Consider the following 19,936-nt stretch of genomic DNA (forward strand, 5'->3'; position numbering starts at 1 on the left):
GTCTTGTCAGGACAGTTTTTTGTATTCAGATCTCTGAAATGCACTCTACCTACGTAACATTTAGTGTCTCCTTATATTACGCTGGGAAAACAGTTTTCATGGGCACAGAAATCCTAAATCATTTCAGAGTTTGCTAAATCCAATGGTTCTAACCGAGAGTCACCTTAGTCACCTTTTATTGACAACACCCAAATGGATACTGTCATTAATGTGGTTCTTCAATAATTACACATAATACTTAATACTGTAGCTGTTAAGTTACATTCACATGTTCAACTATCATCAGCTGATCCAGGAAATCATTTTCTGAATGACAGTCAAATGACAAACATCATGACATGCAACAACAATCAAAGTACTTCTTCATTCATTACTCTGGTAAAGACAGTTATGCCGTGCTCCACGTTGGATCCAACATCCCTAACAAATTGATGTTTCTAATGTTATTGTCTGCTTGATTTACAGGAGGGTCTGTTTGCGCACAGAGATACTTAGCTCATAATGTGTAGAGAACTGTTCCTTGATGGATAGGCTATTGTACAACACACAGAGCTATTTTCCTTTATTCAGGACATTTAGAATGACAACACATTACAGAGTAGCCTAGTGGGATTATTCACAAAATTATCTGGTTATGAAATGTCATGACAAAGACATTTTAGTGTCCATGTTTCACCTGAAATATTAAATGATTTTATAGTCCTAGGTCTATGTTGTTGTTAGGTGAAGTTATGGGTCCTACGGTAGGTCTATGTTGATGTTAGGTGATGTTATGGGTCCTACAGTAGGTCTATGTTGTTGTTAGGTGAAGTTTTGGGTCCCACAGTAGGTCGATGTTATTGTTAGCTGAAGTTATGGGCCAATTTGTTAAACACTTATTGTCAGGCTGATGGCAAAGCTAGCCAAAGAGCATTTTACCGGTTGAAGTGTTTTTTATGTATAAAGCAGTTGATTTGAGACAAACACAAACATCACACTAAGCAGGAGATTCAAACAAGCCTTATAATTATAATCCAAAGTAATGTGAAATGCACTCATAAGCAACCTATAAATGGAGGCTATTTTTGCTGTCAGCATATGAGAACTCCCCTGAGTTTTCCCCCATGGTGGTGAATTAGTGAATAGCGACACAGAGCTTAATGTGAGTTTCCTTGAGTAGCACTCCCGATCTTGTGCTAATAGTGCACTGTAATATTCAGAATACATTGTGAAAAACGAAAATCTTCGCTCACTATTTTTGCTTCAACCAGATATACTACATCCATAACCAGTGGTTTCCTCATTAGCATGGAGGAGTTTTTGCAACCAAATTGTGTGTGCTTCGCCCTCGTGCGGCCATTTTAGCAAACACAGAAAGGGGCCAAAATTGGAGACCAAAAGTCGTCTGGCACACTGCTTAGTTTCAGCAACTTTAATATCTTATTTCTAGCCTCCAATCATCGATTTTACTACTAATGTGAAAACAAGACAAAATTGTTGCTCACTTGACTGTCTTAAGACATTTGTCGTTGTACATTGTTGTACAACTTCATGGGTACGCTCTGGGCATCACCTTTTACCTCAAATAAACAGTGGATTTCTGCTGTTTTGGGCCTTTAACCRTATGTGTGACTTTGTCGTTCAYACAGGAGAGAGACGTGACTCTTGTGGATCCTCTGGGGATCCTCAACAACATCATGATGCTGAAGAGGCAGAGAAGAGTCTCTCCAGATCAGAACTCCTCAAGAAACACCTGCAGACACCCACAGGGAAGAGAACTCACTGCTCCTCTGACTTTGGGAAGAGTTACTCAAGACCAGATTCACTAAAAGTACACAAGAGAATACACCATCTAGTACACACAGGAGAGAATCCTCACCACTGTTTTGACTGTGGGAAGAGTTACTTAAAATCAGATTCACTTAAACTACACCTGAGAATACACACTGGAGAGAAAGTTCACTGCTGCTCTGACTGTGGGAAGAGATTCACCTCTTTAGTAGACCTTAAAATACATCAGAGAATTCACACTGGAGAGAAACCTTATGGCTGTGATCAATGTGGGAAGAGGTTTACTAAGCCAAGCAACCTGAAATCACACCAGCGAATACACACTGGAGAGAAACCTTATGGCTGTGATCAATGTGGGAAGAGTTTTACTCAGTCAAGCGGCCTGATATCACACCAGATAACACAAACAGGGGAGAAATCTTATAGCTGTGCTCAATGTGAGAAGAGTTTTGCTACATCTGGCTGTCTGAAGATACACCAGAGAATACACACAGGAGAGAAACCTTATAGATGTGATCAATGTGGGAAGAGTTTTGCAACGTCTGTCTATCTGAAGATACACCAGAGAACACACACAGGAGAGAAATCTCATAGCTGTAATCAATGTGGGAAGAGTTGTACTCAGCCAAACAGCCTGATATCACACCAGCGGACACACACATGAAAGAAATCTTATGACTGTGATCAATGTGATGAGATACTATGATAAAAGATATCTAATCAAACATCAGAAAATACATACATGAATGAGTTGTTTCATGATATCAATGAAATATTGTCACAATGTATAATGTTTTAACATTGTAGAAGGAATATTTTAATGAATTTCACAATGTAGAACCCTAAACGTTTTCCCCCTGTTCAATTGATTTCAGCATGATATGGATTTTAGCCTCGGGGGGGAAATCCAGGCTCTGAAATGGAAGAGTACCATTTATGTGATTTATCAAAAAGTGACTAACAAAAAAAGAGTTGTGTTACACTTACCACGTTGGTGACCCACTTGAATCAAAATATAGCTAGATGTTTTCTACAAATTGTCCTCTAACCAGTGATGTACACATTATTCCCAGATTCTGTGTGGTTTCTTCCTCCTCTCGCACAATTGATTTCAACATGATATCGTTGAGTGATGACAAATACGTGTTGTGTTCCTTTGTTTAGCGACCCCTACATTTAAATGCATCACTCCAAAATGTAACTAACTGTCTTCTGCAGGTTGTCCTCTAACCAGTGAGGTAAAAGATATCTCCCATTTCCATGTGTTTTTTTTAGTTGTGTTAGTTTCAACAGCACCTACAACCGGATTTCCCCCCTAATCAATATCAGTGATTTATTGCTACTTGTCAAAACAACAGCGTTGCTGGTGCTTGTGCAGTTTATATGGTGCTTGTTTAAAAAAATACAAGTAATATGATTATTGTGGCAGATGTTTGTGTATATAGCACATTTTATGTTTAGGTTTTCAATATATCACTAACTGTGATATATCTATTGACACTTTTAAACTGTGTTTTAAAATTGTGCTACTCCCACCTAGCAAAATGTAATTGAAATGTCGTTGAAAAGAAGACTATGCTCGACTTCCAATATATGTTTGGTTGTAGTTGAAAGTGAAAGTTGTCTTTTTGGGTTGTTTTTTCAATGACTTGAAAACAACTTAATTTCAATTTACTTGCAGGTAGCCTAGTGGTTAGAGCGTTTGGCCGTCATTGTAAATCAGAATTTTTTCTTATCTGACTTTTTAACAATGATGACCTACCGGGGAACAGTGGGTTAACTGACTTATTTACAATAATGACCTACCGGGGAACAGTGGGTTAACTGACTTATTTACAATGATGACCTACCGGGGAAGAGGGGGTTAACTGAGTTATTTACAATGATGAACTACCGGGGAACAGTGGGTTACTGACTTATTTACAATGATGACCTACCGGGGAACAGGGGGTTAACTGACTTATTTACAATGATGACCTACCTGGGAAGAGGGGGTTAACTGAGTTATTTACAATGATGACCTACCGGGGAACAGGGGGTTAACTGAGTTATTTACAATGATGACCTACCGGGGAACAGGGGGTTAACTGACTTATTTACAATGATGACCTACTTAACTGCCTTGTTCAGGCGCAGAACGACAGATTTTTAACTTGTCAGCTCGGGGATTCAATCCAGCAACCTTTCGGTTACTGTTAAACGAAGGTTAAAATAAATCAATAAATACACATGGATGCAGTATAATTATTGGTCTATAATAAATTTTATTAACAATCTTACATCACTCCTGTATTACTTGACAACATTCAAGTGCTAATTGTCTTTATTCCACTATTGAAGAAGCATGTCTCAAATCAGCTCATATTTCAAACATTCAGCCTGACAAAAGATACATGTTTTATTATTCCATGCCTCACCATTAAGTTAATTATTGCCAATACATATTAACAAAGGGGTGTACATTTGATCACAATTTATTTTGACTGCACGTTTTTCGTATTGGAGATGAGTTTTGTTTGGACTCGTTCCAAGGGGAATATAAGCTAGTGAGTTTTAGGATTCTATAGAAAGAAAAAGGAGAAAAGATACGATTGTATTTTATTATTTAGAAGTACGTGTTTTTAATTGTTGACAGCCAGTAGACACCATGTTTATATTGTAGAAGGCAAAGCATTGTAGTTGATTATAATGTGAAATGTAAGTTGTTTTCTGTTGGTGGTGAGCAAACTTGTCCAACAAAAATATAGGATATATGTGTTGTCTGAAGGGGGAAGGTGTTACAGGCTTTGGTTTATCCATTTATGTTTTGAGGTTGGACTTGGTTGGACTTAGCTCGTTAGCACGTAGGGCGCACTGATTGGTGTCACCTCGTTAGTCAGTATGTGTTACACCTGTGCTGGCTTGTCCATCTCGTTAGTGGGAAGGTGTTTCACCTGAGCTGGTCCAGGTTCTATTTTAGAGTGTCTGGCCCAGTGCTCCAGTTGTCTTGATAGATGTGGAGTGTCAACACCTTTAAGTTGCGCTACTTTTTTGGTTTGCTTCCTGTCTTTAAGTTTGGTGTGGGTTTTTCTTTTGTTTTTCCTGTTTCCATTGGGTTGCATCCATGTCTGAAATGTGCTGTATTAATAAAGCTTGATTTGAACATATTGTAAGTCAAATGAACCCAATGACCGACCAATCAACAGAATCTTGGTCCATCTTAGTATGAAAAACAGTATCAATCACACTTTTCCGGACGGCTGAAGGCGTGGTGGAGTGGTACACACCACCCCTGGCTCAACCAGGGGCTTGAGGTAGTCTCCCACAGCTCTGCTTATGTCATGTTCTGTGGCCTTGCCGTTCCATTTCTTGACTGCCCCTGCAACCCAGAAACATATTTAGTTATATGATATAAAACAATCAAAGTATGGATATGGAGCATCTATGGCCTCAGTTACACCTGGCACCTAAATGTGACTTCTGTCATCTGATCACTCCAAGCTGCAGTAGGTTCAGATCTACCAGGATGGGCCTTTGACAGTCTGGACGCAGTCAGGCCACTGAATATGCATAAGCAACGTAAAGAGGTGGGGTGAATGAGTGGGGAAAAGTACATTTTACACAAATGACCTTCATAATAAATCAAATTTTATTTCTCAGTTATTGTGGGTGTAGCGAAATGATTGTCCTTCTAGTTCCGACAGTGCAGTAATATCTAACAATTTCACAACCAATACCCAATACACACAAATCTAAGTAAAGGGATGGAATTAAGAATATAAATATATGGATAAACAATGTCAGAGCAGCACAGACTGAGATACAGTTTATACATATGAGATGAGTAATGTAATACAGACTGAGATACATTTCTCATCTCATATGTATAAACTGTAACAGACTGAGATACAGTTTATACATATGAGATGAGAAATGCAAACATTATTAAAGGGACATTATTAAAGTGACTAGTGTTCCATTTATTAAAGTGGCAAATGATTTCAAGTCTGTATGTAGGCTGCAGCCTCTCTGTGCTAGTGATGGCTATTTAACAGTCTGATGGCCGGGAAATAGAAGCTGTTTTTCAGTCTTTTGGTCCCAGCTTTGATGCACCTGTACTGACCTCGCCTTCTGGATGATAGCAGACTGAACAGGCAGTGGCTCAGGTAATAACAAAGAACAAATATGTGTGCCTGAGGGGAAATTAACTTTCATACAGCCAGAAGGTTTGATAAATTAAATAGATATTAGTGGACAATTTGCACTAATGTAAATAAACATAGATGATGTGACATATTTCCTTTTTGCCGACGTGATGAACTGCTAAGGTGTCACGACTTCCACCAAAGGTGGCTCCTCTCCCTGTTCAGGCGGTGCTCGGCGGTCGTCGGCGCCGGTCTACTAGCTGCCACCAATAGTTTTTCCTTTTCTTTTGGTTATGTCTGTTTTGTGTTTTCACCTGGTTTCATTTTGTTTAATTAGGGGGGGGTATTTATCTCGACATTTCCTTTGGGTTTTTGTGCGGGATTGTTTTCGTTTACTGTCCGTTTGGGTTGCGTTTTTCGCTAGTTCATGTTTTACAGGTGTTTTTCCCTGAACTGTGTCTGAGTGGGTTTCATGGCTACTGCTGTAGTAAGGTGTCCTGTGATTTTTGAGCTGGTTGATTAAAGGCCCTTTTCATTCTGAACTTGTTTCTCCTGCGCCTGACTCCACACCCACATCTCATTGGGGAGTTTTGACATAAGGGGACATAAATATTTACCATCTAAACCATGTGTGACCTCTCTGGCTGTAAAAGTGTTCTTCCTAACCAGTCCCTCAACAGCTCTCTGACTGAGCTCCACCCTCACTGGGTCTTCAGAGGAGAGGAAGGCTGAGGAGGGATGGAAGGATGAATGGATCAGTCAGTCAATAAAGTGTAGAGCTGCTGTCTATGCTGTCTGACAAAATCACTATTTTAGTAGTTTATTAAAGTAAATAAGGTTTTATGACTGCTGAATACCAACTATCAATCACTTAGATCATGTATTTTCAGGTAGAGATACATCCTTGGGACGTCCCTAGCCCATTGAAGTGGTTAATGGTTAAAATGGTTAAGGAAGGGTTTAGGGTAGGGATGTCCCAAGGATCCCGGATAGCATTGACCATTGTGCATTCTGCTCTCTTTTACATAGCAGGTGATGGGTTCTGACTTCTGAACTTGACAATATAAAATATCCTTATTCATGTCACTGTTTGAGAGAGGGGAATGTAGAACGTTTACATTCTGTCAGAATGTGTTATTGTTAGTCGTCAGGGATCCNATCCCTAACAAATTGATGTTTATATTGTTATTGTCTGCTTGATTTACAGTAGGGTCTCGTTAGTCTGTTTGCGCACAGAGATACTTAGCTCATAATGTGTAGAGAACTGGTCCTTGATGGATTGGCTATTGTACAACACACAGAGCTATTTTCCTTTATTCAGGACATTTAGAATGACAACACATTACAGAGTAGCCTAGTGGGATTATTCACAAAATTATCTGGTTATGAAATGTCATGACAAAGACATTTTAGTGCCCATGTTTCACCTGAAATATTAAATGATTTATAGTCCTAGGTCTATGTTGTTGTTAGGTGAAGTTATGGGTCCCACAGTAGGTCAATGTTATTGTTAGCTGAAGTTATGGGCCAATTTGTTAAACACTTATTGTCAGGCTGATGGAAAAGCTAGCCAAAGAGCATTTTACTGGTTGAAGTGTTTTTTAGGTATAAAGCAGTTGATTTGAGACAAACACAAACATCACATTAAGCAGGAGATTCAAACGAGCCTTACAATTATAATCCAAAGTAATGTGAAATGCACTCATAAGCAACCTATAAATGGAGGCTATTTTTGCTGTCAGCCTATGAGAACTCCCCTGAGTTTTCCCCCACGGTGGTGAATTGGTGAATAGCGACACAGAGCTTAATGTGAGTTTCCTTGAGTAGCACTCCCGATCTTGTGCTAATAGTGCACTGTAATATTCAGAATACATTGTGAAAAACTAAAATCTTCGCTCACTATTTTTGCTCCAACCAGATATACTACATCCATAACCAGTGGTTTCCTCATTAGCATGGAGGAGTTTTGTGTGTGCTTAGTTTCAAATTGTGTGTGCTTCGCCCTCGTGCGGCCACAGAAAGGGGCCAAAATTGGAGACCAAAAGTTGTCTGGCACACTGCTTAGTTTCAGCAACTTTAATATCTTATTTCTAGCCTCCAATCATCGATTTTACTACTAATGTGAAAACAAGAGAAAATTGTTGCTCACTTGACTGTCTTAAGACATTTGTCGTTGTACATTGTTGTACAACTTCATGGGTACGCTCTGGGCATCACCTTTTACCTCAAATAAACAGTGGATTTCTGCTGTTTTGGGCCTTTAACCGTATGTGTGACTTTGTCGTTCACACAGGAGAGAGACGTGACTCTTGTGGATCCTCTGGGGATCCTCAACAACATCATGATGCTGAAGAGGCAGAGAAGAGTCTCTCCAGATCAGAACTCCTCAAGAAACACCTGCAGAGACCCACAGGTAAGAGAACTCACTGCTGCTCTGACTTTGGGAAGAGTTACTCAAGACCAGATTCACTAAAAGTACACAAGAGAATACACCATCTAGTACACACAGGAGAGAATCCTCACCACTGTTTTGACTGTGGGAAGAGTTACTTAAAATCAGATTCACTTAAACTACACCTGAGAATACACACTGGAGAGAAAGTTCACTGCTGCTCTGACTGTGGGAAGAGATTCACCTCTTTAGTAGACCTTAAAATACATCAGAGAATTCACACTGGAGAGAAACCTTATGGCTGTGATCAATGTGGGAAGAGGTTTACTAAGCCAAGCAACCTGAAATCACACCAGCGAATACACACTGGAGAGAAACCTTATGGCTGTGATCAATGTGGGAAGAGTTTTACTCAGTCAAGCGGCCTGATATCACACCAGATAACACAAACAGGGGAGAAATCTTATAGCTGTGCTCAATGTGAGAAGAGTTTTGCTACATCTGGCTGTCTGAAGATACACCAGAGAATACACACAGGAGAGAAACCTTATAGATGTGATCAATGTGGGAAGAGTTTTGCAACGTCTGTCTATCTGAAGATACACCAGAGAACACACACAGGAGAGAAATCTCATAGCTGTAATCAATGTGGGAAGAGTTGTACTCAGCCAAACAGCCTGATATCACACCAGCGGACACACACATGAAAGAAATCTTATGACTGTGATCAATGTGATGAGATACTATGATAAAAGATATCTAATCAAACATCAGAAAATACATACATGAATGAGTTGTTTCATGATATCAATGAAATATTGTCACAATGTATAATGTTTTAACATTGTAGAAGGAATATTTTAATGAATTTCACAATGTAGAACCCTAAACGTTTTCCCCCTGTTCAATTGATTTCAGCATGATATGGATTTTAGCCTCGGGGGGGAAATCCAGGCTCTGAAATGGAAGAGTACCATTTATGTGATTTATCAAAAAGTGACTAACAAAAAAAGAGTTGTGTTACACTTACCACGTTGGTGACCCACTTGAATCAAAATATAGCTAGATGTTTTCTACAAATTGTCCTCTAACCAGTGATGTACACATTATTCCCAGATTCTGTGTGGTTTCTTCCTCCTCTCGCACAATTGATTTCAACATGATATCGTTGAGTGATGACAAATACGTGTTGTGTTCCTTTGTTTAGCGACCCCTACATTTAAATGCATCACTCCAAAATGTAACTAACTGTCTTCTGCAGGTTGTCCTCTAACCAGTGAGGTAAAAGATATCTCCCATTTCCATGTGTTTTTTTTAGTTGTGTTAGTTTCAACAGCACCTACAACCGGATTTCCCCCCTAATCAATATCAGTGATTTATTGCTACTTGTCAAAACAACAGCGTTGCTGGTGCTTGTGCAGTTTATATGGTGCTTGTTTAAAAAAATACAAGTAATATGATTATTGTGGCAGATGTTTGTGTATATAGCACATTTTATGTTTAGGTTTTCAATATATCACTAACTGTGATATATCTATTGACACTTTTAAACTGTGTTTTAAAATTGTGCTACTCCCACCTAGCAAAATGTAATTGAAATGTCGTTGAAAAGAAGACTATGCTCGACTTCCAATATATGTTTGGTTGTAGTTGAAAGTGAAAGTTGTCTTTTTGGGTTGTTTTTTCAATGACTTGAAAACAACTTAATTTCAATTTACTTGCAGGTAGCCTAGTGGTTAGAGCGTTTGGCCGTCATTGTAAATCAGAATTTTTTCTTATCTGACTTTTTAACAATGATGACCTACCGGGGAACAGTGGGTTAACTGACTTATTTACAATAATGACCTACCGGGGAACAGTGGGTTAACTGACTTATTTACAATGATGACCTACCGGGGAAGAGGGGGTTAACTGAGTTATTTACAATGATGAACTACCGGGGAACAGTGGGTTACTGACTTATTTACAATGATGACCTACCGGGGAACAGGGGGTTAACTGACTTATTTACAATGATGACCTACCTGGGAAGAGGGGGTTAACTGAGTTATTTACAATGATGACCTACCGGGGAACAGGGGGTTAACTGAGTTATTTACAATGATGACCTACCGGGGAACAGGGGGTTAACTGACTTATTTACAATGATGACCTACTTAACTGCCTTGTTCAGGCGCAGAACGACAGATTTTTAACTTGTCAGCTCGGGGATTCAATCCAGCAACCTTTCGGTTACTGTTAAACGAAGGTTAAAATAAATCAATAAATACACATGGATGCAGTATAATTATTGGTCTATAATAAATTTTATTAACAATCTTACATCACTCCAGTATTACTTGACAACATTCAAGTGCTAATTGTCTTTATTCCACTATTGAAGAAGCATGTCTCAAATCAGCTCATATTTCAAACATTCAGCCTGACAAAAGATACATGTTTTATTATTCCATGCCTCACCATTAAGTGAATTATTGCCAATACATATTAACAAAGGGGTGTACATTTGATCACAATTTATTTTGACCGCACGTTTTTCGTATTGGAGATGAGTTTTGTTTGGACTCGTTCCAAGGGGAATAGAAGCTAGTGAGTTTTAGGATTCTATAGAAAGAAAAAGGAGAAAAGATACGATTGTATATTATTATTTAGAAGTACGTGTTTTTAATTGTTTATAATTGTTGACAGCCAGTAGACACCATGTTTATATTGTAGAAGGCGAAGCATTGAAGTTGATTATAATGTGAAATGGAAGTTGTTTTCTGTTGGTGGTGAGCAAACTTGTCCAACAAAAATATAGGATATATTTGTTGTCTGAAGGGGGAAGGTGTTACAGGCTTTGGTTTTTCCATTTATGTTTTGAGGTTGGACTTTAGCACGTATAGCTCGTTAGCACGTATAGCTCGTTAGCACGTTAGCTCGTATAGCTCGTTAGCACGTATAGCTCGTTAGCACGTAGGGCGCACTGATTGGTGTCACCTCGTTAGTCAGTATGTGTTACACCTGTGCTGGCTTGTCCATCTCGTTAGTGGAAAGGTGTTTCACCTGAGCTGGTCCAGGTTCTATTTTAGAGTGTCTGGCCCAGTGCTCCAGTTGTCTTGATAGATGTGGAGTGTCAACACCTTTTTAGTTGCGCTACTTTTTTGGTTTGCTTTCTGTCTTTAAATTTGGTGTGGGTTTTTCTTTTGTTTTTCCTGTTTCCATTGGGTTGCATCCATGTCTGAACCCAATGACCGACCAATCAACACTCTTGGTCCATCTTAGTATGAAAAACAGTATCAATCGCACTTTTCCAGCCTGCTGAAGGCGTGGTGGAGATGCAGTCAGGCCACTGAATACGCATAAGCAACGTAAAGAGGTGGGGTGAATGAGTGGGGGAAAGTACATTTTACACAAATGACCTTCATAATAAATCAAATTTTATTTCTCAGTTATTGTGGGTGTAGCGAAATGATTGTCCTTCTAGTTCCCGACAGTGCAGTAATATCTAACAATTTCACAACAAATACCTAATACACACAAATCTAAGTAAAGGGATGGAATTAAGAATATAAATTTATGGATAAACAATGTCAGAGCAGCACAGACTGGGATACAGTTTATACATATGAGATGAGTAATGTAACAGACTGAGATACAGTTTATACATATGAGATGAGAAATGTAACAGACTGAGATACAGTTTATACATATGAGATGAGAAATGTAACATAGACTGAGATACAGTTTATACATATGAGATGAGAAATGCAAACATTATTAAAGGGACATTATTAAAGTGACTAGTGTTCCATTTATTAAAGTGGCTAATGATTTCAAGTCTGTATGTAGGCTGCAGCCTCTCTGTGCTAGTGATGGCTATTTAACAGTCTGATGGCCTTGAAATAGAAGCTGTTTTTCAGTCTTTTGGTCCCAGCTTTGATGCACCTGTACTGACCTCGCCTTCTGAACGATAGCAGGTGAACAGGCGGTGGCCCAAGTAATAACAAAGAACAAATATGTGTGCCTGAGGGGAAATTAACTTTCATACAGCCAGAAGATTTGATAAATTAAATAAATATTAGTGGACAATTTGCACTAATGTAAATAAACATAGATGATGTGACATATTTCCTTTTTGCCGACGTGATGAACTGCTAAGGTGTCACGACTTCCACCAAAGGTGGCTCCTCTCCCTGTTCAGGCGGTGCTCGGCGGTCGTCGGCGCCGGTCTACTAGCTGCCACCAATAGTTTTTCCTTTTCTTTTGGTTATGTCTGTTTTGTGTTTTCACCTGGTTTCATTTTGGTTAATTAGGGGGGGGGTATTTACCTCGACATTTCCTTTGGGTTTTTGTGCGGGATTGTTTTTGTTTACTGTCTATTTGGGTTGCGTTTTTCGCTAGTTCATGTTTTACAGGTGTTTTTCCCTGAACTGTGTCTGAGTGGGTTTCATGGCTACTGCTGTAGTAAGGTGTCCTGTGATTTTTGAGCTGGTTGATTAAAGGCCCTTTTCATTCTGAACTTGTTTTTCCTGTGCCTGACTCCACACCCACATCTCCTTGGGGAGTTTTGACATAAGGGGACATACATATTTACCATCTAAACCATGTGTGACCTCTCTGGCTGTAAAAGTGTTCTTCCTAACCAGTCCCTCAACAGCTCTCTGACTGAGCTCCACCCTCACTGGGTCTTCAGAGGAGAGGAAGGCTGAGGAGGGATGGAAGGATGAATGGATCAGTCAGTCAATAAAGTGTAGAGCTGCTGTCTATGCTGTCTGACAAAATAACTATTTTAGTAGTTTATTAAAGTAAATAGGGTTTTATGACTGCTGAATACCAACTATCAATCACTTAGATCATGTATTTTCAGGTAGAGATACATCCTTGGGACGTCCCTAGCCCATTGAAGTTAACATTTAAAATTGTTAAGGAAGGGTTTAGGGTAGGGATGTCCCAAGGATCCCGGATAGCATTGACCATTGTGCAGTCTTCTGTCTCTTTTACATAGCAGGTGATGGGTTCTGACTTCTGAACTTGACAATATAAAATATCCTTATTCATGTCACTGTTTGAGAGAGGGGAATGTAGAACGTTTACATTCTGTCAGAATGTGTTATTGTTAGTCGTCAGGGATCCTATGGAAGGAGAAGGGCTACAGTCTGGTACAAGTCAACAGGGCAGCCGTGAGGTGGGGAGCAGTTCTTCCTCAACTTCATCTGACCGCGACCGTCGGCCTATAATATCTCTACTCCTCCCCAAGCTCACTGCTGTCCTGTTTGAACTGTACCAGACTATGGCGCCTTCTCCCCACCTCACGGCTGGGGTCTTGGCTATGTAATCTTGTAGGCCATGACTATGGCCCTTTCTCCCACCTCACGGGCTGTCCTGTTGACTTGTACAGACTTATGCCCTTCCTCCTCCCCACCGTCAATAGGCTGTCCTGTTGACTTGTACCAGACTGTGTCCCTTCTCCTCCCCTCCCACTCAATACGGCTGTTCCTGTGTTGACCTTGGGTACCGAACGACTTGTATCTTTCTCGTACTCAGTCAAAACACGAAGGAAAGTAACGGCGGTATTTACGTGTTGTGATATATCTTGTGTTGCAGTCTCATGTCTTGTTGGTGGTTTGATAAGGGGACCCACGTCGATGAATGGCTATCGAGTTGACTTATCGTAGGGGAGACGGACTGCACAGTTGTATAAGGCGGATGAGGGGTAGCGAGACCGCAAGAGGGATATCGGGAGAGGTCGATGAGGAGTAATGTCGGGTTGGAAGTGAAATACTCGGCTTGATGACTATATGTTGATTTGTATCCGAATAGTGGTGAAGACAGCTACGTAAACTTCTGTGTGAGTCCGTAACGGAAGGAGGAAAAAGAGAGAATTACGTCTGGTTAGCATAGTCAACAGGACAGACCCTGTGAGGTGTGGGAGCGAGAAGGGGGACAAGTCTGGTAGCATAGGTTTTGGATCGTGTGTTTCCTGGGAGTGGGTTTGTGTGTGTAGTCAAGCAGGAACGTGGCCCGTGAGGGTGGGGAGGGAGAAGGCGACACAGTGCTGGTACAAGTCAACAGGACAGCCGTTGAGGTGGGGAGAAGGCCATAGTCTGGTACAAGTCAACGGTCTGAAGTAACAAGGTGGTAGGGACAGCCGTGAGGGGGGGAGAAGGGCCATAGTCTGGTACAATGCACAGACAGACCGGAGGTGGGGAGAGTGAGATATTTAGGCCGAGGTCGGGTCAGATGAAGTGAGGAAGAACTGATATCACAAAAGTTCTGCCTAGCAACAGAGGTGTAAGGAGGAGACTCAGCATAGGAGAAAGGGTTAAATACCAGCGCTTGTGTAGAATATGTCTTGGTCTTATGCAGCTGTGTGACTCAGTGGTGAATAAACTTGGTTTGAGCTTTACTTATCGTCTTTTTTTACTCTTTATTTAGAACTATACTCAGGTGTAAAGAAACACAGACAAGACAAGTAGGTGCAGTGGATTATGGTCATTGTAGTTAATTACAACGTTTTATGCGCTAAACTATGTAGAATATTGCCAGCTGGAAACTACATCACACAGTTCAGTCTGGTCTGATTTATCTCTAGAAAAACTACAACTCCTACTACATCACACAGTTCAGGCTGGATCTGATTTATCTCTGTGCAATGTTTGAGGAAAAATCATGTTACTCTTTCAGTTGATATGACTTCGGAAGGATCTCTTTAGAGTTGAGAAGTTTATATGTATGTTTGTGTGGGTGTGCAACCATACACCCTCTCGACAGACAGGCCAAAGGTGCTTGGCCCAATTCAGGGAACGTTGATCTACTTCAGAGGAACTGTGTCTAGAGTGATTTCTGTTGTTTTGACACCTCACTGGAAAACTAGAATAACTAGCTGTTGCTACAGAACGAGACGACCAATTCATAGTTAGTTTGTGTCTCGTTCTCTCACACACTTACACATACCAAGATCACGTGTTTTCTACATGCACAGATAGTTTGACAGTTCAACGTCAGTTCACCGTCTCACCTCATACTGTATTGGACAGCAGCAGCTGACTGCCCAGTTCAACATCAGTTCCCGTCTCACCTCATACTGTATTGGAGCAGCAGCAGCTGACTGCCGCGTTCAACATCAGTTCACCTTCTCATCTCATCTGTATTGGACAGCAGCAGCTGACTTGATCGTTGATGCTAATCAGCATGTTTGATTCTAAGAGTAAATAGACCGACTCCACTCTTAAAAATGAAGGGTTCAACTGGAGTTGTTTCAGATCCCCTAAGAACCGCAGGTTCTTGGTCAATGAAAAACTGCCCCAAAAGGTTCTTCAAATCACTTGTTAGAAAGGTGGCTTCATCGGGAACCGCCTTTGATGCTGGACTTCTTCTGGAACTGACAACGCTGGTGGCAAGTATGGATGCGACAACAGTTAAAAAGGTTAAGTTGGGTTGATGTTTGGCTCTGAATATGTCTCGAAATAATTTATATAATAATATATAACATACTAATGAATAACGAAGACAATTATGGTTTCCTGTGAATAGCTTCCATAACGTTACTATAGCTAATTAACGTAAATATTAAAAGACGGGTTTGACCGTCGGCGTTGTATGAGCTACAGTACAGTACCGTTAGTTAGCTAACGTTATGTCCTAACTAGGCAACTAGGTTTGGATTATTTCCTCGAACTATATTCTTTCCCATATATTGTATTATCGTTTCCATAAAGCCAACATGGCTTTACACTCTAATTAACGTAAGTTTCCAATCTAGAGCAGTTCTCATTTTGTGTTAATGAACTGGCTAACGTTAACTAACTAACTACTAACTAACTAAGGACGGTGACCTGTCCAGACGAGATGTTACACGAACTGAATCGTCAATGGAGGGCTTCCTCTTTATATAGCTGCTACACATGCAATACTATTAACTCACAAGGGGGCATACGTTACATGTACCAATACTATCCCATTTTGAACGTTACATTGTACAATACTGGTGACGCTGCGTGTAACACATCCGGTGTCAGGATACATAAAAAGCAAGGTCTGTTAACTTTCTTTAATTATGTTTAATTACGCAACAATGAATGGCAAACGCAATTTTCGTATATACGGGTTCGTGTTTCACCGCGCAGGATGGAACAGAGAACTGGCAAGAAGTACGTAAACAGCTGTTCTTATTACCGTGATGACATCGTTCAACGCGTCTGTTAGCCTATCACAGTAGAGGCTGGGCCTTGGTTTAGACTTTGCCCCCTTTGCTGGCCCCTTGGCGCGTTCCTTTGTCCACATCTGGTTGCTGGGTAGATTAGCTCCGTCTTGGGTCTTGTCGATTCTACACTAAAACAGTTCCTAATATGGTATTGTCCAGTATTCTAACCTCCTCGTTGGTCTGAGAGATGCACCCCTCCCCTCTCTAGACTGTCCACAACTTTTATGGCCTGTGTTGGTCAGTCCTTTCACCTACCACACACCCCTCTGTATAGTTTGTGTTGTGTGTATAAAACAATATTCCTCTTCAACCAATATGCTAACAGGCTATTATGCTTAAACATAAATCTATAACAATACTATCCCATTTTGGAAACGTTAATGTACAATACTGTAGCGACCCGCACAGACAGCTGTGTGTTATGTGTTAGGCTAGGAGGTGGTTGTGTTGCACTTACAGTACCACAGTGTTCGCGGGGTCCGACATGCCAATCAACTTGCTATCTGCCAATCACGGGAATGCCTGGCATGTTCTGATGCCGGGCATCCTGGCGGTTGTCGGAGTGGCGTGGAGGGGGTTGGGCAGGGGGATGGAGCATTGGAAGTTATTAAGACCAGGTTTAGCCTTTGTTCTCTCTCTTACTTCTGGCCTTCAAAAGAGAAGGTCACGGTTGCTTGTGGGTATCTTTCATTTATTTGGCGTGGGTTTCGGCCAACAGTAGCTGTGTAAAGTTGGGTTAATAAACCGTCAATTCGTAAACTCAACCCTCTGTCTGGACAATTGTTCCTTTATGATCAAGTCAGGTAAAGTAAAAATGTTGATAAAAGTTAGCCAGCTAGCTAACGTTAGCTGACTTCTGTGGCTAGCTACCGTAGGTGAGAACGGGGTTGAAAATGCTTCGAGGGAATCCGAAAGGTGGAGGTAGGGGACGATTATGGCCAAGGAGGTGCGTGTGCATGGACGTCGGAGGATCTGGCTGAGGAGATCGTCGGGGCGTCGGAGCCCAGAGGCCGCTTAGGGAGGAAGTTAGAGTGATGGCGGAATAAGCGGCATGAGTGCCTCGTCGACTGTGCTTCGCGCGGATTCTGTTGGGCACCGAAGTGGTGACGTCGACGAGGAATCTGGGGCTCAGGATGTAAACAAACATGGCGGCGCCCAGTTCCCGGCTGCGTCCGTATCAGTTAAGACCCCAAAGTATTCCGGTAAGGCGGATTGGGAAGCTTTTCAATGCTCAGTTTGAACTGTTAGCTATTTTAGGGGGTGGTCGAATGAAGATGGGGCACTGCAGTTGGCTTTATGCCTCACGGATGATGCTCTGGCCTGTTTGATATTGATTAGCCTGAGGACACGTGATTATGGTGCTTTATTGGGAGCACTGAGGCGCTATGGACAGTTTGTACAGCCCAGGCTACTGCGCTCCGACTGAGTAATAGACGCAGGCAGCCTGGAGAGCCTCTACGGGTGCTAGCTAATGACATTGAGAGCCTCTCTCGGCGGGCATATGCTCACATGCCTCGCTCCGTGCAGAGCGAGCTAGCACGGGACCAGTTTCATACAGGTGCTCTCCTACGTAGGCTGCGCATACAGACCCAGCTGGCTCCTGAGTCATTGCAGATAGCCTTGGAGAGGGAGCTGGTGTGGGCTGGGGCTTTGGTGGGGGTGCAGGGAGAACACACCCTCTGTGCGAGCTGGGGGGCAGAGCCTGGAGCCGGAAAAGCCTGCATGGGTGGCTGAAATGACAGAAGTCATTCGTGCTTTGTCGCTACAGGCGGCACGAAACACACGCCTGGTCCCAGGCTATCTGCGCCGGGATTGCCCATGTCCACCAGAGCTCAGGGAAACGGCTGGGGTCCACATAGACCGGGTAGTGCGGACCCCTGGTTTTCTATCCCAACCACCATCTTCTTCAGGAGGAGCCCCCGGCACAGACGGGGAGAGCAAGGCTCCACTTCCCCCAGAAGCAGACGAGGACAAGCGGATGGAGCCTGTTGTTGTGGTGGGCCGGACCTGTGTTGGGGACTTTTGTCATGTCACTGTGGAGGTGGTGCCCTGCTCCGCCCTGGTGGACATTGGTCCACAGTAACCCTGGTGAGGCCAGATATTGTGCCAGGTTGGACTCAGTGGTGAGCCCACAACTGTGCAGCTCCGCACAGCTCACACAGGTGAGCTGGCACCATGAAAGGGAAGGGAATAATGACTCTGACAGTAGGGGGCAGGACTGTGTGTCCATCCTGTGTGGTGGCGACTGTGCAGGACCCTTGTATCCCCTGGGGTTGGACTTTCTTAGGAGCACAGGCTGCAGTTAGACCCTAATGGGGCACACTGAGCTTCCAGGAGGGCCGGAAAGTCACCATGGCCCCCCTAATGTCACATTCACTCAACCCAACAAACCTAACTCCAACAGTTAAAGCAGCGAGACTCATGGGCTGCCCCCCTCCCCCACATCTGTGTTGTGACTTTTCCACAGCCCCCCTGTCACCTATGGCTGTGTGTTACATTCCCCAGCTACCTCTACGACACAGCCTCTGTGAGCACGGGCCGCGCCACCCAGCCCAGCTACCCCAGATGGGAGAGGAGAGGACACTGTCTGCAGTGAGGGAGATATGGGGAGGAATGCTGTTTGGTCTTGACCCCGAGCAGCAGGAGCGGTTGTGGCAGTTGCTGTTTGAATTCAGAGACAGCTTTGCGCTGAGTGAGGAAGAGGTGGGTCAGACTCATCTGGTGCAGCATGAGATCAACACCGGTGATGCTCGACCCATCAAGATGCGTCCCGCCGTATCCCGCTGGCACGCCAGGGAGCGGCAGACAAGGCTGTTTGGAGATGCAGCGGGAAGACTTCATCGAGCCCTCAGACAGCCCCTGGGCGGCGCCAGTCGTCATGGTTCCCGAAGAAGGGGGGCAAGCTGAGGTTCTGTGCGACTACAGGCGACTGAATGAGGTAACCAGGAAGGACTCATACCCCATACCACGTATCGATGAGTCGCTGGAGCCTGGTTAGGGGTCCACCTGGTTCTCCTCACTAGGACCTCTGCAGTGGCTACTGGCAGGTGCCCCTCTCCCCAGAGGCCAGAGCCAAAACGACATTCTCCACTAACAGAGGACACTGGCAGTTCAAGGTCCTGTGCTTTGGCCTGTGCAATGCTCCAGCTACTTTTGAGCGTTTGATGGACAGGTGCTGGATGGCATCCCTGACAGCAGTGTCTGGTATACCTCGATGACATCCTGGCCATGGCAGCTCCTTCCAGTCAGCCTCTGGGGGCGGCTACGGCATGTGCTGGAGAGGGTGGCTGCCGCAGGTCTGAAGCTCCACCCGAGAGAGTGCCACTTCATGAGGAGAGAGGTGTCCTTCTTGGGGCCACCGAGTGGGGAAGGAGGGGATCAGCACCATGGAGGACAAGGTGGAGGCTGTCAGATTGATTGACTGGTCCGCCATTAACGCCCCCACGAAGCCAGGTCGTCAGCCTG

General features: G+C 42.8%; 2 protein-coding genes and 1 pseudogene across 3 annotated transcripts in view; all 3 read left to right on the forward strand.

Moving 5' to 3' along the window:
• Positions 1–19,936, forward strand: part of LOC112069533 (gelsolin-related protein of 125 kDa-like) — a 243,717-nt gene that overhangs the window by 190,253 nt on the left and 33,528 nt on the right. The window lies entirely within an intron of this gene.
• LOC112069531 (zinc finger protein 271-like) overlaps positions 1–19,936 on the forward strand; it is a 145,690-nt gene that overhangs the window by 80,635 nt on the left and 45,119 nt on the right.
• LOC139024115 (zinc finger protein 271-like) lies at positions 1,604–9,413 on the forward strand (annotated as a pseudogene).

Source organism: Salvelinus sp. IW2-2015, unplaced genomic scaffold (assembly GCF_002910315.2).
Source record: "Salvelinus sp. IW2-2015 unplaced genomic scaffold, ASM291031v2 Un_scaffold1042, whole genome shotgun sequence".
Lineage (NCBI taxonomy): Eukaryota > Metazoa > Chordata > Actinopteri > Salmoniformes > Salmonidae > Salvelinus > Salvelinus sp. IW2-2015.